Source organism: Triticum aestivum, chromosome 4D (assembly GCF_018294505.1).
Source record: "Triticum aestivum cultivar Chinese Spring chromosome 4D, IWGSC CS RefSeq v2.1, whole genome shotgun sequence".
Lineage (NCBI taxonomy): Eukaryota > Viridiplantae > Streptophyta > Magnoliopsida > Poales > Poaceae > Triticum > Triticum aestivum.
Window position 1 is genome coordinate 193,381,347 of NC_057805.1, and position 25,673 is coordinate 193,407,019.

Sequence of the window (25,673 nt, forward strand, 5' to 3'; positions counted from 1 at the left end):
TTGGAGAAAGATTTGAATGAATTTCACCAAATTTGACAAATCTGGTCCAAACTTGCAGCAAGTGTAGTTTGAAAAATTTGAACTGAAGACCAGTGGATCTTCATGGATCTTGGTTGAGGGTTCAAAGAACTAGGAAGGGGAATTGGTTTGGGGGCAAAAATCAAAACAGAAAGTGGAGTTCCTTTGTAAATCACCAATGGCTAGAATAGAAGACAGAAATTTATTTGATAAGTTTTAAATGGAAAAATAATCATAGGGGAGGTTCAACTAGCTGGATTTGATGCAAATCATGATCCAAAGATGAGGGAAGGTTTAGGAGGGTGGATTTGCACTAAGGCCATGGCAAGAGAGAAAAGTTGAAAGTGGTAAAGGATTATTCCAAAAGCCATAGTGCATTTTCAAGGAGATTTTCAAAAGGCATTTTCCTCAAGTGAAAAGTATTTTGTCTTGAGTCCAAAATAAAAGCAAGAACCTCCAAGACCAAAAACAAGTCTTGGGTGAATCCAAACAAAACTCTTGTCATGAGAAAAATATTTGAAAGGGAGGGTCCTTTTGAAGAAAATTTTTAATTCACCTCCCTCAAGTCAAATAAAATCTTTTGAAAAATCCAAATAAAATTTTGGGTGTCACAACCTCCGTCTTGCCGTCCTGCTGGTCTTGGTCTCGTTGCACCGATATGGAAACCTTTGCCTGAGGCCTCGGTACTCCTCGCCTGCGCTTGCCTCCTTAGCACAAAAGAGGAAACAAGGACACTGTGCGTGCTGGCGCCCGCCTAGCGCCCGCTCCCGAGGAGGTCTTGTGTCGTCCGCCTCGCGAGGCTTGGCCCCTCGAGAGGGTCTTGAATGCTTGTTGGTGAAGATGGGCCGCACGGGCCTGGTCGCAGAGCCACGCCGTGGGCCGCAGCCAGGCAAGTCTGGGGACCCCCGTTCCTAGAACGCCGACAAGTATGATGTGGTTCCTATCTCTGTGTGCCTTCTTCTACTAGGAAGGCCTTCACTAGTACAGCGAGCTCCTAAACAAACGGTTTTTAACCCCTTTCCGCGACAGCATTTGCAACCGACGCCAAGTGAGTGTGGGCGATAGGGGGTCCTTCCCACACGAACCAGAAACCGTCGGGGATATGCCCTCCTGGCACACACGTTCGGCAAAATGAGGTCGTGTGCGACAGGCGAGCGCTCAAATACACAAATACGTATAGTAGAGCTGAAAATACAATTATACAGTGCAATTGTTTCTGGTCGCAAGTACATCCCACACAGTCAGTCCCCGCTAAACGTTTCCGTTCGTATGTACATCCCACATAGACGCTGCAAGGAAAACATTTCCATTCACAGGAACATCACACACAATTTTTCCCATTAAATCATTTGCGTTATTGAATATATCACACACGGTACATGGACGAAACTGAGTGGCAAAGGCTGTCCATCACACACAGTTTTCATGTGGTAAACGTTTGCGCAAGGTGGCCTAATGCAAACAGTTTTCAAGAGAAAGTCATGTGTGATTGTTCGTTGATCCAACACGGTTTATTCCTAGAAACTGTGTGCGTTGTCTGAGGTAATTTTTGCAACTAAAATTCAGTAATTAAGCATAGATTTCATTCATAGATTAAGCAGTCATTCTTAATTTGTACAAATAGTTCAACTCGACAGCTGAAACAACCAAACTTCTCCCCAATTGTTGCCAACCATGTACTGAAATAGCTAGTCAACTATATATACTAGCTAATTTTAAGTACGTTGTACAGTTCGACCACACATCTATAGTCAGATGAACTGAACAAAATAGCCCCTAAATACTACTACTACCACGGAGGGGCTTTGTGCTACTTCCGGAGCCTCTCCTCTCCCGAGCGTGCTCAGTAAGAGGCAGAGGAGGAGGAGGAGCCTACCTACGAGCTGGACAAATGCAATATGGTGCCTGCCGCTGCTGCACGTTCAGCGACGCTCGCCAGCTCAAACGCCCACTGCTGCTCCAGACGATCCCTCTCGAAGCGGCTGGACTGCTCATAGATCTCCTAATTCCTCGCCTCTGCGTTGGTGTGTACTGCGGCCACGGCGGCGGTAAGGCTCTTTGCATGCTCGACGAGGCGCTCCTCCTCCTCCCGCAGGAACTCGATGTAGCGCACAAGGTCGCTGACGCACGTGCGGGCCTCCACCTGCGCCTCCATCCTTCGGGCGGCGGTGGCGGAGCGGGTGATGATCCCGACGGTTGACAGTGGGCTCTGCGGCCACGGCGGCCGACGATGGCGTGGCGGCCACGACCACCACCTCGTGCCTTCGCGCCGCGGTGGTGGAGCGGGTGATGGCCATAGTGGCCCGCAGTGGGGTGGCGGCCACGACAGCCACCTCCGGCCTTCGGGCCACGAGGGTGGAGCGGGAGATGGCCCTGTCTTTCGACGGTGGTGTGGCGGCAACGCCGGCCGGCAACAGCTGCCAAAAGGCAGCGGCGGCGGAGCGTGTGGTGGGTTTTCCACGCACACCCAACAGGGATGCCACGCACACTACACTACGCCGGGGACTGCGCCGCCGCTGCGGTGTAGCCTCCTAGCTGGAGATGTCCTCTGATGACGACGGAGTGGCTGAGCGACGACGATGGACCAGTGCCATTGGCGATTGTGGGAGAAGCAGACGATATAAGCTACAGAGAGGGAGGGGAAAATGCGACGCAGGACTCGCCGGCCGTGAGGGTTTTTATAGCAGGCTGGTAAACATTGGGATATTGGGGGATTTCACCGAATCAGGTGGGAAGCTTGCGCGGGAACCTGCGAAGCTGCGTGCGAACGGGCTCACCGATGATTCATTAGCGCCACCGTTTGGCCAACAGAACGCCCCCGCGCGCTCCGGAAGCTTGCGCTGTAAGCCGTCTGCGGCAGCGGGGTGACAAGACGTGCGAGAAGAGGACAAGAGGACACGTACACATACAGTTAATAAAAAAATGTTTGCGATTTAATTACCTACTATACTTGTGAGTTGTGGCAAGTCCCTTGGCCAGCCGTCCGCACGTTCAAGCCAGAGATACCCGAGAAGTATGACGGGATGCTAAACCAGCCAGACTTTCTGAGCATCTACACCATCGTTGTTCAAGCTGCCGGGGGAAGAGATGAGAAGGTGTTTGCCAACTACTTCCCTTTGGCACTCAAGTCCAATGTGATGTCTTGGCTGATGCAACTGCCAGAGAACTCCATTTCGTCATGGGCTGACATGTGCCATGAGTTCAATGGCGCCTTCACTGGCGGCCATCAAGAACCAGGGCGGCCCAGCGACTTGTAGCTTCCCCAACAGAAAGAAGGAGAGACTCTCCGGAAGTATTTGCAGAGATTCATCCGGAATATCGATCCAATAGCTGTGATAGCAGCCTTCCAATCCAATGTGCGCAACTGCAGGGTCCTTTCCAAGATGAACGTGAGCTTGCCCAATACTGTGAAGGAGCATTACACCTTGGTGGACAAGTGCGCTCGGATGGAGGAGGGAAGGAAACTACCTAGAGAGGAGGATTGCATCAACTTCGACTCACAGGATGACGACGAATCCACCAGTCAAAAGAAAGGCAAGAAGCGCAGCAAAAGGTGCAAGGATAAGGCAGTGATGACTGTCAAAGGATCGGGTACACCTAGTACCGGCAAGAAGGCTAAAGCCGAATCCCCCGGAAAGGAAGTTGGCGTGTGCACTGACTGCCGGGAGGCTGCCGCTGCCGGGAAGGCCGGGAAGGGCGATGGGCCGTACTACAAGATTCATAGGACCAAAGGCCACGATCTTCAAGAATGTCATTAGGTTGAGCAGCTTGTCAAGAGACAGAGAGCAGAATATGAGAAGCGTGATAGGGAAAAAGTTCAGAATACCGCTGGCGGAAAGGCCGAGACGGTGAAGCAAATCACCCTAGCAAACCCTTCTGGAACCAAGGAAAACCCACGAGGGGTCGAGAGAAGGAAGCTTGCAATGATGAGAGTGAAGGAGGTGATGAAGAGGAAACTAGTGAGCAGGAGTTGCATAAGGCCACTGACGCCCTGTGCATTGCCGGTGGTGCATCCCTGCACTCCTCTCACCGCTAACTCAAATGGTGGGTGCGTGAGGTCAATGCCGAGGAACCAGCGCCAGAAGCCCGGAAGCCGCTCAAGTGGTCGCACACGCCCATCATCTTTAACGAAGAGGACCATCCTGGCCGTACCACTGTGGTAGGATGTTTGTCATTGTTGGTCTGTCCAACAATTCGCAACCTCAAGGTCACAAAGATGTTGGTTGACGGCGGGGCCGGGTTGAATCTGATTTGCCCAAAGGTCATCAGCAAACTTCAGATAGCGGAGGAAGAGCTAAAGTTTACTGGCACGTTTCAAGGCGTTAATCCCGGCAGGAGTCATCGTAAAAGAAAGATCACATTGCCGGTAACGTTTGGAGGAGAGCTGAACTATCGGACTGAGAATATTGTGTTTAATGTGGTCGACCTCTGCTTGCCGTACAATGGGATCCTCGGACGACCAGCCCTGGCTAAATTCATGGCGACATCCCACTATGCCTACAACACCTTGAAGATGCCTAGGATAGTAGGAGTCATCTGCATCCCATCAGACGAAAAGGGCGCAATCATTTGCGTGGACAAGATGTACCGAGACATGGTCACGGCAGAGGCAGCGGCAGCAACAGTTCCCACCAAGGAAAACAAAGGAAAGAAGAAGGACAGCAGGGATGCTACCAAGAAATCCGGGAAGCGCACCTCTCCATAGCACGCTCTGTGTGGCATCCCGGCTCAAAGAAACTGGAACGCCCCGTATTCTAGCCCAAAGATCGAGGAGAAGTCCTCTCGAATACGGCACTACTTAGCATAGAACAAATCAGCTCTTTATTCCAATCTATTGGGGTACAAGGGGATTACATCGGCACGGCGATGCTATGCCTGCCACGGTTGCTCTACGCAAGCAGCAGAACAACACGACGCAGCGGAATGACTACTAGCAGCGGAACAGCGACGACGGTGGTGAACTCCACTCCGCAGGGACTCTGGCTGGAACAACAAACAAGGGATCCACGACAAACAAGCAATCATATCTAGCATGACCTGCAAACTCGCATGACACGCCAGGTCAGTACATTGAATGTACTTGCAAGCTCACAACAACCAAAGCAATCAAGACAAACAATAGCATGGCAGTTACAGGTTAACAAGGATTAACATGATACTATCGGATCAATCATAGCATGAACAAGATGATACATCTAGAACAATACGAGCATGGCATAAACATATGAGCATGATAATACAAGCATGCAACATGATGACGCTATCATGCACCAACTTACTCTGCTCGGGTTACATCATAACCATCACCTGCACAAACTTACCATCACAGAAATCACACAATCATCATAGGATCCAATCAAGCTTGGTATTAACAATAGCGTAGTAATCATTTATGACCACAAGGAGCTTGACCTTTACCCTTGACTCTTGCATAACATCACAAATATCCAACAAGTCGGTATTCACGATACCACAGTGATCCTCTCACGATCACATAAATATCAACCAACATCTTTCAGCATCGAACCAGGGTTTTTATTAAGCACATTATTATTACTGTTGACCCATAGTGTGACCGACACGAACTGGGCCTTTCTCTGCGGGCGCGGCTATCGATTCATTTAACACACACACTCTGTAGAGGTTAGCACACTGTACCCACACCACGGAACCCATGGTCTCGCAATCCCATACATGCGGACACGCGTTCTGACAAAACCTATCTACTGCCATGACACTCCCCGGCCACTCCGACCAACTCCCCTTTGGGCTAGGTCCTGGGTGGCCCCGTGCCTACCAAAGGCACCAACGGCCACCGTCATGGCAAAACGGTCCCAAACGGGGACAAGGATCCATACTCAACAATAGGCACACACGGCTTATGCCGTCCTACCTGGCCAAGGTAGCGCCCGCGCATAACCTTCCCTCGCGGGAAGCACCGGTGAGAGGCTTGACAATAGACCCAGTTAGGGCCTTCCCATAAGGCAAACGTGGTTGCGCTGGTCAGCTCGATATGGTGGCACCATGACTCAGCCAATAGTTGTTCAAGTTCAATTTAAGCCGGTTAAACTTGAATGCAATATGCTGAGCCATGACAAAAATAATAGGATGCAACTACAATGCATGAACATGATATCAAAATATGCATGGAGGTGCAACATAATCAACGAGCATAACAACAACATTTGAGCATTTAGCCAGATGAGCATGGCATACCTACGAGCATGAATATCACAACTAGAACATTACTCATAGCATAACATGACTACTATCGTCAGCAATAACTACCATGCATTAACATAACGATAAACTACCATGCAAGCATTTAACCAACTGGGTGCAAAAGAACATGCATAATAACGGTACTCCGAACAGACGATAATCATGCACCGAAGACCATCACAAGCATGTACTACTACCAATCATGGTAATCAGAAAGTACTACTAGCAAGTAGTTCATGATAACAGAGTGCAAGAAAACATAGCATGACGGTAAACACCGATCCATAATCATAACCGAAATAACGACAACAGTAGCAAAACAATCAAACAGTTATTAAAGATTCAAGTTGAAAACCAATGCTTCTGCATGGATATCATGCAAATGGTGGTTGTGGCTTGCCTGGGGATGGAGAAGGCTCCGGGAAGAAGTGCGGAATGACCGCGCAAAGATTCACCGGAAAGGGTACTCTCTCGGAGGGGGCTGATTAGGGGCAAGGGCAAAATGGTCATTTCCAGTATGTCAAACCATAATGAAAATGTTACCAAAAGTTCGGGCTCGACGAGACGAAGAAGTAGGCTTTGGATTCACCTCATTTGGAGTTACGGGTAAAAAGATACGACCGTTTCAAGCTTAGGGACCAATCTGTAGCAAAATATTCACAAACAGGTCCCTGGCTGATTAAACCAAACGCGCCTTTCTCAGAAATATCCTTCCTAGAGAGGAAAGCGCATTCTGGCCCGAAGAAGAGTAAGAGTACGCTTTCGGCTTAGGGAAGGTGTATTCCAGGAAATACGCGGCCACTGATCCATGTCAGCGCCCGGGGTCAACGCCTTGTTAGGCTGATCGGTGGGGCCGCGAGGATGGCGGGGCCCATTGGCAAGGCTGGGGTCATCTCCTTCTTCCTCACCCTACCGTTCGCCCGATGCAGAGGAGGGGCTCGCGCTCCGGCGACAACCTCCGGCGGCGCCCGACCTAGCGGAGTGCTAAGAGGGACGAGGCGCACCCGCCTGGTGGGTACACGCTCGCCGGAGAGCCCTGGTACGAGCGGAACACCGGCCATGGCGGCGACCGAAGACAGACAGGGACGGGCAGGGTACTCTGATGGGGATGAATAGGCGGCAAGGCTACAGGAAGGTTCACCGGAGTGGTGGGGGTCTACTTGTGGTGGTGGAAGGGCGGGGAGGGCTCGGCTCGAGCTAATTTTGGCCGGAGGGGACGGCGGCCATGGCGACGAACCGGAGAAGGGAGAGCTCCTGGAGGCTAATGGAGAGGCTAGGAAGGTTCCTGGGAGCGAGGTGAGGCTGCTGGAGTGCTCGGGCTGCGCGGGGAGGGGCTACTTATAGCCGTGCGAGGTCATGGCCGAGCTGGCGTCGCCGCGGACGCGTGGACGGCGCCGCGGACGCGTGTGCTCGCGCATGAGCTCGGGGAAGATGATGGGGAGGGAACGGACGAGTGCCAGAGGTCACGGAGACGAGCGGAGCTCAGGGACAAGAGAGGGAAGCTGCCGCGGCGCGAACCGAGCCGATCGGCTACAGTTCGCCCATGGGCGCACGACGACGAGCGCCAGCGAGGAGGCTTCGGGAGGGGGAGACGGCTCCAGGTGAACGGCGACAACGCGGGCTAGCTGTTGGACGTGACGAGGCGCGAGAGCACGACTAACCGAGGCGGGGCCCGAGCAAAATGTCGCTCAGCTCGCGTCCATTGCGTGCCAGGGCGGTGGTCACCGCATGAGCTGGCAAGGAGAAGAGGGCAAGGGCTGCCCTGAGATGTCTAGTGATTAGTCCTTGCATACTAGAGGCCGAGGGAGGTGACGGATCACGTGGAAGTGTAGGGAGCAGAGGGGAGCAAGCTCGACAAGGTTGCTGTATCAAATTTGGACGGAGCACTGCTGATCAACATGAAAGGGCTTGGAGCCAAACGAGTTGTCTGGTGTGATTAGCTACGGAAGAACTATGATCCTGGATATTTGGAGGTGATTTCGACCAAGAATTAATATAGTTGCTTTGCAACTGCATAATCTGGTCCAGAATAGAAATCATGATGATGCACTCAAATGGTGAAGCCACTTGAGCTGAACATGGGCAGGGCAGAGTTATTTGGTCATATGAAGATGCCGAAAAAGGTTTCACACCATTTGGATAACCAAAATGGTACTTCCTTCACAAACATCCCCACTGACCAGAAACTTGCAGAAATTCTAGAGGGAAAATGGCTAAATGGATTAAGCCACAACTTGGTGGAGGGAGTTTATATGGATAGGAGAAGGCCTAAGAAAATTTACAGCCATAATGAAGCAAGCTAAAATATACTTGCTTCACAAACTGAAATTTTGAACAGAATCAAAGATTTGAAGCTGTGCTCACATGGGGCATTAAATGAGCTCAACTTTGGTGGAGGGCTATGATTTGATGATATGAAGGACCATGCAAAAGTGCAACTCATTTGAATATGCCTAGCTTGTACCTCCTTCAGAAAGTTTCTTTCTGGACAAAATTTTTGGAAAATCATAATTAAATGACTACTAGGCAAATGAGGTTGAATTTTGGCATGTGGCAAAGATATGGATAGGAAAAGATGCCCAAGAAGTTTGGAGTCAATTGGGAAAAGGTAAATAGCACTTGCTTCACAAAGTGCCATTTAGGACAGAATAGGAAAAGAATTATTGGGGAATTATTTTTTAACATGGCAATGAAAAGTTTTGCCATATTTGATGAAGATAGGACCCAAACATTTTATGAGAATTATTTGGGAATTTTAGGAGTGATGGAAATATAGGTTGCTTCACAACCTAGGGCAATTAGGGTTATTCCTTTAATAGAAAAGGAATATTCCCAATAAAAAGAATATTGGGATTTGGTCGAAGGATGGAAATGGAAAGGTCTAGGGAAGGATTTGACGACGACAAGCCACTCTGGAAACAAAGAAGAGGTCATCTTGTTCAGTTTTTAGACCACAAAGCCTCAGATAAAGAAAACTCAAGCAGAATCCTAAAAGAAAAAGAAAAAGAAAGGGCCAAAAATCAGGCTGTGACACTCCGCCCGTTGATGACTTTCCGGAGAGCTCCAACAGCAAGAGATCCAAGGTTTCTGCACCACAAGTGAACAAGGTCCCGGCAGGGCTGGTTGGCATTGATGGTACCTTCACTATCAGCGCCATCCTTGATGACAAATAGGAAAGCGTGCTCATTGCCTTCCTGCGAGCGAATATCGATATGTTTGCCTAGAAACCATCTGATATCCCCAGTGTTCCCAGGGAGGTAATCGAGCACCACCTTACTGTCTACCCACATGCCTGACCTGTCAAGTAGAAAGTTTGGAAGTAGGCCTTGGAGAGGCATCAGTTTATTGCAGAAGAGATTAAGAAGCTTGAGGCAGCTGGTTTGGTCAAAGGAGTACTGCATCCAACGTGGCTAGCAAATCCGGTGGTTGTTCGCAAGGCTAATGGGAAGTGGAGGCTTTGCATATATTTCATAGATCTCAACAAGGCTTGCCCGAGGACCCATTTCCCTTGTCGCGCATCAATCAGATTGTGGATTCCACTTCAGGCTGCGACTTGCTTTCCATTTTGGATGCATATTCTGGGTATCATCAAATCTTCATGTCCAAGGAAGACGAAGAGAAGACCTCCTTCATCACCCCATGTGGTACGTACTGTTTTATTCGCATGCCCTTCGGATTAAGGAGTGCCGGGTCTACTTTTGCAAGGCCAGTCCAGATTGGTTTTGACCCACGGCTACACCAAAACATTGAAGCTTATTTGGATGATATTTTGGTCAAGACCAAGGACAGAGTAACCCTCATCCAAGACTTGGAGGAGACATTTGCTAATCTGCGCAAGATCAACTTGAAGCTCAACCCAGAGAAGTGTGTGTTTGGCGTTCCCTCCGACACGCTACTTGGGTTTTTTGTATCCCATCAGGGGATCGAAGCCAACCCCGACAAGATCAAGGCTATCGAGCAGATCCAGGCACCAAGGACAGTTAAGGATGTAAGCAGATTCATTTCTAAGTCAGCTGAGCGTTCCCTGTTGTTCTTCAAAATCTTGAAGAAGGCAAAGCCAATGAAGTGGACCCCAGAAGCAGATGCGGCTTTTCAAGAGTTGAAGGCCTACTTGTCCTCTGTGCCCACCTTGGTTGCCCCCAAACCACAAGAACCATTGCTGCTATACTTGGCGGCAACCAATGAAGTGGTCAGGGCAACCTTAGTGGTGCAGTAGGAAGTTGAAGGAGCAGAAAGTGAGCAAGGCCCAGCAGACCCAGACAAGGATCAGAACAGAAATGAGCACGGCAGCGAGGACAACCCTAAGGACACGGCAAGGAAGAAAGTCGTGCAGTGCCCAGTGTACTTTGTCAGTTCCCTACTACAAGGAGCTCGATTGAGGTACTCTAGCGTGCAAAAATTGATATTTGGTCTCATCATGGCCTCAAGGAAACCGCGCCACTACTTTGAAGCCATGAGATCACAGTTGTCACTCGCTTCCCGTTGCAAAGGATACTGCGAAACCCTGAGGCTACCGGCGGAATAGTGGAGTGGGCTTTTGAGTTATCTAGTTTCGGCTTGAAGTTTGACAGCACATCAGCAAACTAGAGCAGGGCATTGGCAGAGTTTATTGCAGAACGGACGCCAACCCCTCATGAGGAAGTTCTAGAAAGAATCATCCCCGACAAGGAGGTGCCCCAAGAATGGATCATGTATTTTGATGGTGCCTTTTCCCTACAAGGTGCAGGGGCTGGCGTGCTTCTCATTGCCCCCTCCGGGGAGTACTTAAAGTACGCCGTCCAGATGCATTTTGCCCGGGAAGAGGCGACCAACAATACAGCAGAGTATGAAGGGCTCCTTGCCGGGCTCAAGATTGCTGCAGAGTTGGGAATGAAGAAGCTGATTATTCTAGGAGATTCATAGCTTGTGTTGAGACAAGTCAACAAGGACTACCAAAGTCCATTAATGGAGGCATATGTCGAGGAAGTGAGAAGATTGGAGGAGCGCTTTGACGGATGCAAACAGAGCATGTACCACGTGCAGAAAGTAGCATAGCTGATCATCTGTCAAAGTGTGATGCGCAGAAGCTTCCAGTGGAACCAGGAACTTTTGTTCTCCATCTTATTCAGCCCTCCGTATCCCCAACAACAATGGACCAAAAAAGGAGAAAGATGGACTCTGGTAAGCCTCTCTCGGTAGAGCCTTCGGCTCCTGGTAGGGACCCTGCCGGAAACAACTCCTCATCACTTGCCGGACCGCACCCTCTAGCCGGACCTATGGTCCCTGCCAACGAGGAATGTGCCCCCGGAGTTGAGGAGGTGCTACTAGTCCTTGTCGCCGAGCCCCAGGCTCCAACTTGGCCAAGGCACATAGTCCATTTTCTCCAAACTGGGGAACTTCCCGATGACTAAGATGAGGCTAAAAGAGTAGCCTGGAGGGCCATTATGTATCAGTTTGTCGATGACACTCAATATAGAAGGAGGCCCAATGGTGTGAAATTGGAGTGCATCTGCCAAGAAGAAGGAAAGGAACTGCTGGCTGAGATACACAAAGGCATGTGCGGCTCCCACATTGGATCAAGGGCATTAGTTGGTAAAGCATTCCGACAAGGATTCTATTGGCATACAACCCTCCAAGATGCGGTTGAGATAGTCAGCAAATGTGAAGCCTGCTAGTTCCATTCCAAAAACATCCACTACCTGCACAAGCTCTTCAGAAAATCCCATTGTCATGGCCGTTTTCGGTCTGGGGGCTCGATATCCTTGACCCTTTCCCCTGAGCTGCCGAGGGCTTTTAATTCTTGTTCGTTGCTATCGACAAGTTTACAAAGTGGCCGGAAGCAGCTGCCTGAGAAAGGTGACTGCCCAGTCAGCTATAAAGTTCTTGAAAGAATTGGTGTGTTGTTTTGGAGTCACGGCAAGGATCATTACCGACAACGGCACCCTGTTTATGAGTCGTGGCTTCATGCAATATGTTCATGCCCTCGGAAACAAGGTCTCATTTGCCTGTGTTGCACATCCCAGATGCAACGGGCAAGCTGAAAGGGCGAACGCTGAAGTGCTGCGAGGACTCAAGACAAGAACATTTGATACGCTGCAGAAGCATGGTAGGCGGTGGAACGATGAGGTGCCGGTAGTTCTCTGGTCCCTCAGAACGACACCAAATCGAGCTACGGGACAGAATCCCTTCTCCCTAGTCTATGGGGAAGAAGCAGTTATTGATGTCTGCTAGAACTACGTCGGTATTTCCCCAAAGAGGAAGGGATGATGCAGCACAACAATGGTAGGTATTTCCCTCAGGGATGAGACCATGGTTATCGAACCAGTAGGAGAACAAAGCGACACTACGTAAAGAGCACCTGCACACAAATAACAAATACTTGCAACCTGACGTATTAAAGGGGTTGTCAATCCCTTTCGGGTAACAACACCAGAAATTGGCAAAAGGACGGGATAAAGTTGTAATAGATTGGATAAATAGATCGCAAATAAAATAAAGTGCAGCAAGGTATTTTTGTATTTTTGGTTTAATAGATCTAAAAATAAAAGCAAATAAAAGTAGATCGCAAAGGCAAATATAATAAAGAAGAGACCCGGGAGCCGTAGATTTCACTAGTTGCTTCTCTCGAGAAAAATAGCAAACGCTGGGTAAAAAAATTACCTTTGGGCAATTGATAGAACTTCAAATAATCATGACGATATCCAGGCAATGATCATTATATAGGCATCACGTCCTAGATTAGTAGACCGACTCCTGCCTGCGTCTACTACTATTACTCAACACGTAGACCGCTATCCAACATGCATCTATTGTATTAAGTTCTTGGAGAAACGGAGTAATGCAATAAGATCGATGAGATGATGTAGGCAAGATCTATTTATGTATAAATAGACCCCATCTTGGTATCCTTAATCGCAACGATTCATACGTGTCGGTTCCCTTTCTATGACTGGGATCAAGCACCGTAAGATCGAACCCATTACAAAGCACGTCTTCCCATTGCAAGATAAATATATAAAAGAAAACCCAAATATCGGTGAAGAAATACGAGGCTATAAGCAATCATGCATATAAGAGATCAAAGAAGACTCAAATAAGTTTCAAGGATAAAAAGATAGATCTGATCATAAACTCAAAGTTCATCGGATCCTAACAAACACACCGCAAAAAGAGTTACATCATATGGATCTCCAAGAGGCCATTGTATTGAGAATCAAAAGAGAGAGAGAGGAAGCCATCTATCTAATAACTACGGACCCGTAGGTCTATAAAGAACTACTCACGCATCATCAGAGAGGCACCAATGGACATGATGAACACCTCTATGATGGTGTCTAGATTGGATCTGTGGTTTCTGGAACTTGCGGAAGTTGGAATTGATTTTCGTCGACTCCCCTAGGGTTTCTAGAATATTGGGGTATTTATAGAGCAAAGAGGTCGTGCGGGAGGCCACCGACGTGGGCAGAACCGACCTGGGCATGCCTGGGCCTCCAGACGCACCCTGGTGGGTTGTACCCCCCTCGTGGCACCACCCAGGTGCTTCTCCGGCCCATTGGATGTCTTCTGGTCCATAAAAATTCCACAAAAAGTTTCGCTGCATTTGGACTCCGTTTGGTATTTATTTCCTGCGACGTAAAAACATGCAAAAAACAACAACTGGCACTGGGCACTATGTCAATAGGTTAGTACCAAACAATGATATAAATTGACTATAAAATGATTGTAAAACATCCAAGAATGATCATATAACAACATGGAACAATCAAAATTTATAGATACGTTGGAGACATATCAGCATCCCCAAGTTTAATTCCTGCTCGTCCTCGAGTAGGTGAATGATAAAAACAAATTTTTTGATGTGGAATGCTGCCTAACATATTCATCACATATTCTTTTCTTTATAGCATGGACATTTTGACTTTTATATGGTTCAAAGCAATAGTCTAGTTTTGACATGACAATTTCAATACTCAAGCATATCAACAAGCAACCATGTCATCAAAATATGAATGCTAAAATAAGATATCCCTAGCCCATCATGCTCAATCATTGATCCATTCATGAAACACACTCGTATATTAGCTACACCCAATGCTCAAGTACGAACATAGTGCCCCTTAGTTGGTGCTTTATAAGAGAAGATGGAGACTCAAATAAAAATAAAAATTGCATAAAGTAAAAGAAAGGCCCTTTGCAGAGGCAAGTAGGGATTTGTAGAGGTGCCAGAGCTCAAAGCGAAAAAGATAGAGATAAAACATTTTGAGAGGCATACTTTTCCTACCAACAAAAACGACTTAGAGTTCCCAACACTTTCTGTGCTAGATATATCATAGGCGGTTCCCAAACAGAAAATAAAGTTTATTCCTTTTTTCCACCATACTTTCACTTTCCATGGCTAGCCGTATCGACGGGTGCCTTCCATACCAACACTTTCCAATGAATTTATTATTTGACAACATAAAGTAAATTCATTTTTCATTTCGGGACTGGGCATCCCTAATACCTTTTCCTTACTCTCGTGCAATGACAAGTGAATAAACTCATCGTGGGAATAACAAATCTAGCATGGAAAATATTGGCCACCCCTCACCGCCTCGTGAGCGGTACGAGCACACAAAAGAGAAATTTATTTTGAAAAATAGAGATGGCACATACAATTTTGCTTAGAACGGCAAAAGAATACCAGATATCGGTAGGTATAGTGGACTCATGTGGAAAAACTGGGTTAAAGGATTTTGGATGCACAAGTAGTGATCATACTTAGTGCAAAATGAAGGCTAGCAAAAGATTGAGAAGCAACCAACCAAGAAACGAAAAATCTCATAAGCGAGCATGAAGCATAATTAACACCGAATAATGCACCACAAGTAGGATGTAATTTCATTGCATAACTGTTGACTTTCATGCTTGCATAGGGAATCACAAACCTTAACACCAATATTCTTACTAAATCATAATTACTCATCAACATAACTCACATATCACATCATCATATCTCAAAACTATTATGAGGAATCAACTTTATTTTGTCCAATGATCTTCTTGGATATCTATCACTTTGGGACTAATTTTCATGTGTTGCTTTTGATAAGCTCAAACAAATATAAGTGAATATCATGAGCATAATATTTCTTTCTCTCAAATTAATTTAAGTGAAGCAAGAGAGAATTTCTTAAAAAAATTACTAACTCCCAAATAAATCTAAGTAAAGCATGACAGCATTTCTTCAAAAATACTAAAGCACACCATGCTAAAAAAGATGTAAGTGAAGCACTAGAGCAATTATATAGCTCAAAAAGATTTAAGTGAAGCATAGAGAGCAATTCTAACATGTCATGGCATAATTTTGGCTCTCTCAAATAGGTGTGTCCAGTAAGAGTGCATGACTCAAAACAAAAGCAAAACAAGCAAAGACTCATATCATACAAGGCGCTGCAAGCAAAACTCATAGTATGTGACGAATAAAAATATAGTTCTGAGTAAAGTACCGATGGTCGTTAGAAGAAAGAGGGGATGCCACTCGGGCATCCCCAAGCTTAGTTGCTTGCTTCTCTTTGGATAATAGCTTGGGATGCCATGGGCATCCCTAATCTTAGGATCTTCTTACTCCTTATTCCTTCATCCATCTTATCATCACCCAAAACATGAAAACTTCAATCACACAAAACTCAACAAAACCTTCATGAGATCAGTTAGTATAAGAAAGAAAATCACTACTATAAGTACTGTAGCAAACCAATTTATATTTTAGTCTTGCATTATATCTAATGTATTCCAACCTTTCTATTGCAAAAACTTTTCAAAGACAACCATAGAATCATGAAAACAAGCACAAAACACAAAGAAAACAGAATCTGTTAAAAACAGAACAGTCCGTAGCGATCTGGATATTTCGAATACTTCTGTAACTCCAAAAATTATGAAAAATTAGGACCACGTGAGCAATTTATATATTAATATTCTGCAAAAAGAATGGATATTTTATCACGCTTCTACGATTTTTAATAATTCTGTGACTGGCGTGCAAAGTTTTTGTTTTTCAGCAAGATCAAATCAACTATCACCCAACATAATCCTAAAGGCTTTGCTCGGCACAAACACTAATTAAAAACACAAAAAACACAATCATATCAGTAGCATAATTGTGCACACACTCAAGAACAGAAAGCAAAAGACAGAAATAAATTTTATTCATTGGGTTGCCTCCCAACAAGCGCAATCGTTTTACGCCCTTAGCTAGGCATAAAGCAATGATCTACGTTTTGTCATCGGTAGTTTTGGCAACTTTTGTAAGGCCCTTCTCAAACCCGGGAGGCTCTTTACGCTTCCCTAAATTCTCAGGAAAAGAAGCCATCTTGAGATCTAAAATATCCAATCGCTTATTACAAAGAGTAATCCAGGTATTCATGCGATTGATATTACCATTAAGATGTTTAAGGGGTTCATTATATTTTTGTAATTCAACCATATGCTTATGCAAATCACCAAGTGTGTCCAACATTTGAACACCCTATGGGGTGAAAGAAAACCCCTTCTTTTGAGGTGGAACTCCCAGAATTCCTTCTAAAATTTCATAGGCAGCATTAGCATCAAGCTCGATAAAATTCCCTTTAGCGGCAAAATCTAAGAGTTGTCTATGATGCAAAGCCAATCCTACGTAAAAATTACGAAGCAAAATCTTTGCGTCCCCCTTTAGGTTGCAACTACGATAGGATTCCATTACCCTACACCAAGCATCTTTCAAATTTTCTCCTTGTCGTTGCTTGAAGAATAACATATCAATATCTGGTTACAAAGGAAGAGTAGTCATGCTAGCCATTATAGCTAGAAAGCAAGAATACAGATAGATCCAACAAGAAAACGACGACGAAAAAGAGGGCGAGTAAAAGGACAAATTTTGTGAAGTGGGGGAGAGGAAAACGAGAGGCAAATGTAAAATAATGTAAATTCCTTTTGATTTCTTCTAGAACTATGTCGGTATTTCCCCAAAGAGGAAGGGATCATGCAGCACAACAACGGTAGGTATTTCCCTTAGTGAGGAGACCAAGGTTATCGAACGAGTAGGAGAACTAAGCAACACTACGTAAAGAGCACCTAGACACAAATAACAAATACTCGCAACCTGACGTGTTAAAGTTTTCTTTACTATAAACAGTAGGGTAAAACCCCACTGCAACTTTTAATGAAATAAAAGGAAGAAACAAAAAGATTGTCTGAAGGTCTTGAGCTAAGCCCAAAGAAAAGAAAAGAAAGAAAGAAAAAAGAAAATAAAAAAACTAAAAATAGAAAAACTAAAAGGAGCTACTAAAAGAGCTAAAACAACCTATCAAATTTACAACAAGGTGTCCATGCAGAGAATTGCATTTCATATTTCTTCTTCATCCTGTATATGAGAAGTTTGAGTTCCTCTGTAAATATGAATTTCCAGCTTCAAAATGATGGTGTTATATTCTCTAAGATTTTGTTGTTTCTGGATATCCATATGGCCCATGATCCCAAAATGATGATCTCCGTGAAAAAAGGTTAGTTGAGCTTGTCTTTGAGGTCTTGATATGCTTCGAATATAGATAAATTTGGGGTTCTGGTGGGGCAGATAAAATCCCAACATCTGGTAGCAAAAGGACACCCCCAAAATAGGTGATGCAATGTCTCTTCATGCTGGCAATCCCTTACTGCGCAATTATAACCTTCCAATTCAAAGTTTTTTCTTCTTAGAAGGTTCCTTTTTTGTGACCAATCAGAACATTATAGGCTTTAATTGAGGAATAAAATTCATTTCCCCATATGCAACTGCATGGATCCAGTGCATCCAAGTACTCAAATTGCCTTAAAGAGATGCAGATGTCCTCCATTTCTAAGAACTCCTCATATGCTTTTGTAGTCAGTGGCAGGTGGAAAAGATCTTGAAGATATTCAGTGTTTATCACTTGTTGAAAACTTGTGAGTGGATCTCTGGAAAAGGAATAAAGGTGATCAAATTTGTGTTTGAGAACAAATTGATGCCACATATCATCCCAGAACAAAGCACTTCTGACATCACACACATTGCACCTGGGTATAGCTATAAAATGATCAATAAGGGCCAGGTTTGATTTTCACCAGAAGGAACCCACTTTTTGATCTCCAGGGAGTTGTCCATTGCTGTAGTAAGTTTTCCAAATGAAGTTCACCCAAGGGATATGATGTATATTGAAGACTTTGTGAAGGTTTTTCATGAGTAGAGTTTTTTGTGTGAATATATCCAGGACACCCAAAACACCCTCATTTTTGGGTCTGCAAACTGTATGCCAGGCCACTAGTGCTGGTCTTCGATCTTCCATGTCAGGACTCCTCCAAAGGCAGTGCCTCAAATATTTAATGATCTGGTGTTTAATAGTGATAGGAATGTCCAAACAGCACATGAAGTAGACTTCTAAGGATGCCAGTACAGATTTGACTAGCAGCACCTTTCCTGCCTGAGTCATAAAAGTAGAGACACCAGAAAGTCTCTTAGCAAATCTATTGACCAGAGCCAAACACTGCTCCAAAGTAGGTTTATAAATATCCAATGGAAGTCCCAGATAAGTAAAAGGAAATTGTCCCCTAGCACACTACAGAGTGTTTGTGAAAATGCTAACTCTGTCTTCTGCAATATTTATGGGCACCATGATTGATTTCCCATAATTTACCTTTAATCAAGTAGCTGATGCAAAGGTGTTTAATAGAGCCTTGAGGCATATTAGCTGTCTAGCATTATCTTGCATGAGAACCAATGCATCATCTGCATATTGTACTATGGGTAAGTCTGGGCAAGAGTTAACATGGAGTGGTGGTGTAATAAGATTTCTTCTGATAGCTTTATCCAGTATTGATTAAAGCAGATCAGCTGCCAGCACAAAGATTAAAGGTGATAGAGGGTCCCCTTGCCTTACTCCTCTTCTGAAGTAGAATTTTTTCCCAGGCATTCCATTTAACATCACAGCAGATGAAGCAGATGTCAAAAGTATTTGCATCCAAGATATCCACTTCTCTCCAAATCCCTTTGCTTTGAGAATGTCAATTATAGCTTGGTGTTCAATAGTGTCAAATGCCTGTTCAAAATCCTATTTGATTACTAACATTTCTTCTTTTGATTTATGACACTAGTGAATATATTCATAAGCCCAACCAAGGCAATCATGTATCACTCTGCTCTTTAGAAATCTATACTGATTAATGTGCACCATCTTGAGGATCACTTTTTGTAGTCTATTTGCCAGAAGTTTTGTAATAATTTTGAGCACACCATTAAGCAAAGATATTGGTCTAAAATCATTAGGAGAGACTGGGACTTCCTTTTTTGGGATGAGAGTGATAAATGAAGTGTTTATGCTCTCAAGATTAACATTACCAGCATGAAAGGCCAAAATAAGAGCAGTAACATCTTCATTGATAACATCCATCATCCTTTAAGGAACTCATTATTAAATCCATCGGGACCTGGTGATTTATCTGTGGGCAAGTTCTTAACTTCCTCATGAATTTCCTCCTGTGTGAAAGGCGTCTCAAGGTCTTTAACTAGTTGTGGATCCACTCTGTTTCCATATAAATCCTTTAAATCAAAGTTCATGGTATGGCCATTGGAGTGTCCTAATCTCTTTCTAAATGCCTCCCAAAGAATTGCAGCTTTAACCTCATGGTCAGTAATTTCCACTTGGTCCTCATTCAGGAGCATGGAAATTTTGTTATGTCTATGGTTAATTGAGGACTTTGTATGGAAGAATTTTGTGTATTCATCTCCAAATTTAACTCCCTTGATTTTGCCTCTCTGCTTCCAATAGATCTTCTGATTGCTGAGAACTGTCAATAAGAAATCTTTCAATATATTTCTACAATTGCTCTCAAAACATGGTGAGGTCTCTGTATTCTTCCAACAAGTCCCACATGAAAATACATTCATCTAATTCCTCAATCTTCTGTTTAAGACAAGACAAACTTTTTGCCCATAGTTTTAGTGCACTTCTCAAGTAAAACCAACAGGAATATTCCAGGATGCTAGAACAATTTCTTTGAAGGAGTTGTGCTTTAACTAGTAATTCTCAAATCTGAACACCTTTGACTTGGGGATGCTTGTGCCAACTTCGATTACACATGGTAGATGATCTGAAATGGGTTTTGCTAATGGAAGAGCAGTGGTATTAGGGTAGCTTATGAACCAGGCCGCAGAATTGAAAAACCAATACAATTTTTCAAGTAATGGATTGTCTTGCATGTTGCTCCAACTGAATTGTCTACCTTTAATATGGAGTTCAATTAACCCCAAGTTACTAATAGCTTCATTAAACAGTAACATTTGATTGACATCCCCGCCAGATCTGTTTCTTTCCTCAGGTGACCTAATGAAATTAAAAGCCCCCATGACTATCCAATCCACATCATCAGGCATTTGAATATTAGTAAACCAGTTAATGAATTCCAATTTTTCTTTGGGGTTGCAGTGCCCATAGATGCTTGTGAGAATCCAAGATTTGAGAGTGGTGTTAGAAGTGAACTGCGTAGTTGAGGAGATTTTATTTTGGCCACAGATCCATGATTCGAACTTAGTGAACAAAAGACCATGAAACACAAGAAGCCACCCTGTCTCATAATCAGACATGAAACATGTTCTGTATATAGTAACCGAAGAGTACATCTTGTATCCAACAAGCAAACTAGACATACTCATTAGTACTACCATGTGACTGCTACTAAGATGAGAGCACATCATTGCACAATGCTGGAGGGGTTTGCAGCTCCAGTGGCCTTGGAAACCTTGGCCACATCCTCCTGACCTTTCTTCTTGGGCCTTTTTGACAGCTTCTCCTGTAGTTCTTCCTCAGATAGCTTGCAGAAAGCTTTAGTCGGTTTTTGACCACTTTATTTTGCACAATTGGAGGAATAGCATTGCAAGGTAAGCAAGATTTAGCATCACAGGACTTCCTTCTATAACCATTATTATCTTTCTTAATTTTGTCACTTCTTATTACCTCTGTTTCCACCAGAGGCTCTTTGTCCCTTCTTTTCTTGGATCACCTAGAGGCAGGTTCATCACCTTATTAGGAGACACTTGTTTTAGTGGACTTCCAGCTCCACTTGAGGATTGAGAAGAAGGGCTAATGCTCTCATTTTCTTTGCCCAGGCCCAGCATTATCACCTTACAACTTGGAGCCTGTGTAGTAACACATCCATCAGGGATATGAAACAAAATAGTCTCTTCAGATTCACAATTTGTAGTAAGCATTTTCCATAGTTCAGATTTTAGCAGATGCATTTTCCAACCTGCACCACCAGCTCCACTTGAGGAGTCACAAGTAGGTGAATTGTGAAGGTAAACCAACTTACAAGGATGTCAATTTTGAAAGTGTTAACTTCTCCCTGTGTAGCTAGAGCAAAATGCTGAATCCATAGGTCCAGACCTTCTTCAGAAATCAAATGAGCGCCATTAATAATATCCAAGGTATGAGACTCAACAAGTTTTTGAATGTCTAACAAACTAGGAGAGTTTGGGAAACAAATACTCTAGATTCCTTTCTTATTCATATCAGATGATGTGCCGACCTGAGGAATAGGTACATCAGTTTTTTCCTTTAATTGCTGCCATGTCTGCTAAAACCTGAATTTCCTCTTGCTCTTTGGGAACAACCACAGAATCATACACCAAAGGAATATCATTGTTGTGAATAGTAGCATTATCACTACCAGTGTGCAACTCTGTTAGTGGCACTGCAGGTTCAAGAACTCCCTCATTGCCACGTACTTCAACACTAGGCTCAACTGGAACTGGTGGTGCAGGTTGGTGAACTTCTTGGTTAATTAGAGGGATATCTATATCTCCCTACTGCTGTACAGCATCCAGATTATTGTGTGCTAACTGAGCCTCATCCTCTTCTTCATCTGCTTGATAGGAAAGTAGGATATTTTGCAGTCCCATGCCAATAGGATTAACTAGAGATCCTTGGTTAACCTCCTCACTAGCAGTGTGTGTATTAGACCAAATTTCATCTGACAGAGACACTGTTGTGGTAATGCTGCTATTGGGAGCGCCATCGTCTTGGAGAATTGGCAGTTCTGCTTGGTGTTGAGGTGGCTCAGGAATGTTGGCCTGAGGAAAGGCCCAGTGCCCTTGCTCTACCTGCTCCTCCCAATCATCCCAATCTTCATTCTGTGCTGGCTCATTATTCAGTGGCACTGGCTGAAAACCTGGGAAATCATTGGCTTGTTGTGGAACTAGATGTGGGTCCACTCCAGGAGGTGAAATAGGGTCCTCATCTGCAGGGCCACCACCTAGCATTTCTTCTAATAAAACCTCAACTGAACAAGTACAGGATTCCTCTTCAAAACACTCTCCTTCAGACCATCTAATGCTTTCTGGGATATCAGTGAGATCTGTCACTCTGGCCTTAACTAAACTTTTCCCTCTCAGAGCATCTTCCCTTTCCCAACTTATGATTCTACCCCACTTGGCAATAGCAGCAGCAATGGCTTCAGTATTACAGTAATCAAATGGAACACCAACGAACAGCAACCAACAAGTTATACTGAAATGAATCTGACGCCAGTTCCTACCCTCATTGTGCTTAGTGAACAAAATAAAAACATCTCCAAATGGATGCGGGCTCTGCCTAATAAGTCGATCTCTATCTCTAACATGCAAGAACTGAACATAAGCTTCACCAATAGGACATGGTCAGATTTCTCTGAACCCTACTTGCTCCACACCTTGAAAAAACTCCTCCAGAACCTCTATGACATTTGGGAAAAATACCTCGTTCGGATGTGGCTGAATGGTAGCAATCACCCAATCCTCGTGCCTTCTTGGTTGGTGCGGCAAGATTGCTTTGGAAGCCCCGTTTCGCCCTTCGACTTGGAGAATCTGAAAACCATGGGGAACAAAGGGAGCAGGGTCTATAGGAATGTTGGCCATGGGTGGCGCTTCCGAGGTATGGACCACCAATGCCTGCACCGGCGATGACGAAGAAGGCGGCGAGCTCGTCGAGGTGGAAGCAGAGTTGGTAAGAGAAGAGGAATGCGAGGAGGCATGCAGTGGTCTCGGTTGGAAATTTGGAAATAGGTCCTTGACAAGCTCCTTAAATGATGAGACCTGCCTAATCTGGACTGCCGGCCCAGCACATTTAAACCAGGCCTCCACCTCACCCTCAGCCGAGGCCTGCTCGGGGGGGGGCAGAAAAAGTGATAAACTCAATAAAAGGCCAAAGCCCAGGTAGATTAGGGGCCATGCAGTTACGTGCGTAGTGCCCTTGCCCACCGCATGCGTAGGGCACACTACGTACGAGCCAGAATTTGCACGTTGAGGCTGGTTATGAGACCTATTTAAACCAGAATTAAGAGCGAGCGATTTCAAAGCATCCCCTTGATTATCTCAGACTTGAATGGGGCCCGATAACCGCTCGAAGACCGATCTACCATCTCTGACCACCGAGCTATAGCTCCGACGATCACCGGAGTTGCTAGACATGGCCTTGCCATGCCTGCCGACCAAAGTCCACTCCTTATCAAGCTCATTGTAATAAGAAACTTCTTCCCTATGCCAATTCGGACCACCAAAATTCCACTGGCTAAAAACCACCTCAAAATCTTGTTCAACAATTCTACCCGCACTTTAGTACTCAAAACCAACAGACTTTGAAGCAACCGAAAACATGAAATTTCTATCTCTCAAAAGACGAACCCTAAAGCCTTGAGCATATCCACCAAACAAGGCAAGGAGAGAAACACTAACCATGTGCACATCAAGTTTGAAAGTTGAGCAGCAGAAAGAAACCACCAAGGTGAATTCCCGTTGATGAAAACCAGATGAAAACACCACCGGATGCCCAAACATGGATCTCATATCTGCTTGAAACTTTCTGCCACTATGAAAGTTGAGGGCAAAGGGAGCCATCATGTGAGGAGGGTGGCTGCGGTGGCCGGAGTGGCCGCCTACAGGAGGAGGAGGGTGGCCGCCGGGGCCGGAATGGCCACTGGCGCAAGATCGCCTTGGAGTCGCCTAGGAGTTCATATCCCTTTTTTGTGTTAAAGGGGTTATCAATCCCTTTCGGATAACTACGCCAGAAATTGGCAAAAGGACGGGAAAAAGTTGTAATAGATTGGATAAATATATCACAAATAAAATAAAGTGCAGCAATTTATTTTTGTATTTTTGGTTTAATAGATCGGAAAATAAAAGCAAATAAAGGTAGATCGCAAAGGCAAATATAATAAAGAAGAGACCCGGGGGCCGTAGATTTCACTACTGGCTTCTCTCAAGAAAAATAGCAAATGGTGGGTAAACATATTACTGTTGGGCAATTGACATAACTTCAAATAATCATGACGATATCCAGGCAATGATCATTATATAGGCATCACGTCCAAGATTTGTAGACCGATTCCTGCCTGCATCTACTACTATTACTCCACACATCGACCGCTATCCAGCATGCATCTAGTGTATTAAGTTCATGGACAAACGGAGTAATGCAATAAGAACGATTACATGATGTAGACAAGATCTATTTCTGTAGAAATAGACCCCATCTTGTTATCATTAATAGCAACGGTACATATGTGTCGGTTCCCTCTGTCACTAGGATCATGCACCGTAAGATCGAACACATTACAAAGCACCTCTTCCCATTGCATGATAAATAGATTAAAGAAAACCCAAATGTCGGAGAAGAAATATGAGGCTATAAGCAATCATGCATATAAGAGATCAAAGAAGACTCAAATAACTTTCTTGGATAAAGAGATAGATCTGATCATAAACTCAAAGTTACATCATATGGATCTGCAAGAGACCATTGTATTGAGAATCAAGAGAGAGAGAGAGAGGAAGCCATCTAGCTACTAACTACGGACCCGTAGGTCTACAAAGAACTACTCACGCATGATCAGAGAGGCACCAACGGACATGATGAACCCCTCTGTGATGGTGTCTAGATTGGATCTGTGCTTTCTGGAACTTGCGGCGGCTGGAATTGATTTTCGTTGACTCCCCTAGGCTTTCTGGAATATTGGGGTATTTATAGAGCAAAGAGGCGGTGCGGGAGGGCACCGTGGTGGGCACAACCCACCTAGGCGCGCCTGGGCCTGCAGGCCCACCCTGGTTGGTTGTGCCCCCCTCGGGACACCCCCAAGTTGCTTCTCCGGCCCACTCGATGTCTTCTGGTCCATAAAAATTCCACAAAACGTTTCGCTGCATTTGGACTCCGTTTGGTATTGATTTCTTGCGATTTAAAAAACATGCAGAAAATAGCAATTGGCACTGAGCACTATGTCAGTAGGTTTGTAACAAACAATGATATAAAAGGACTGTAAAATGATTGCAAAACATCCAAGAATGATAATATAAAAAGCATGGAACAATCAAAAATTATAGATACGTTGGAGACGTATCAGTTATCCCCACGGAACTCATTTACGGGTCGCCTCAAGTGCTTGCCTACGATGAAGTA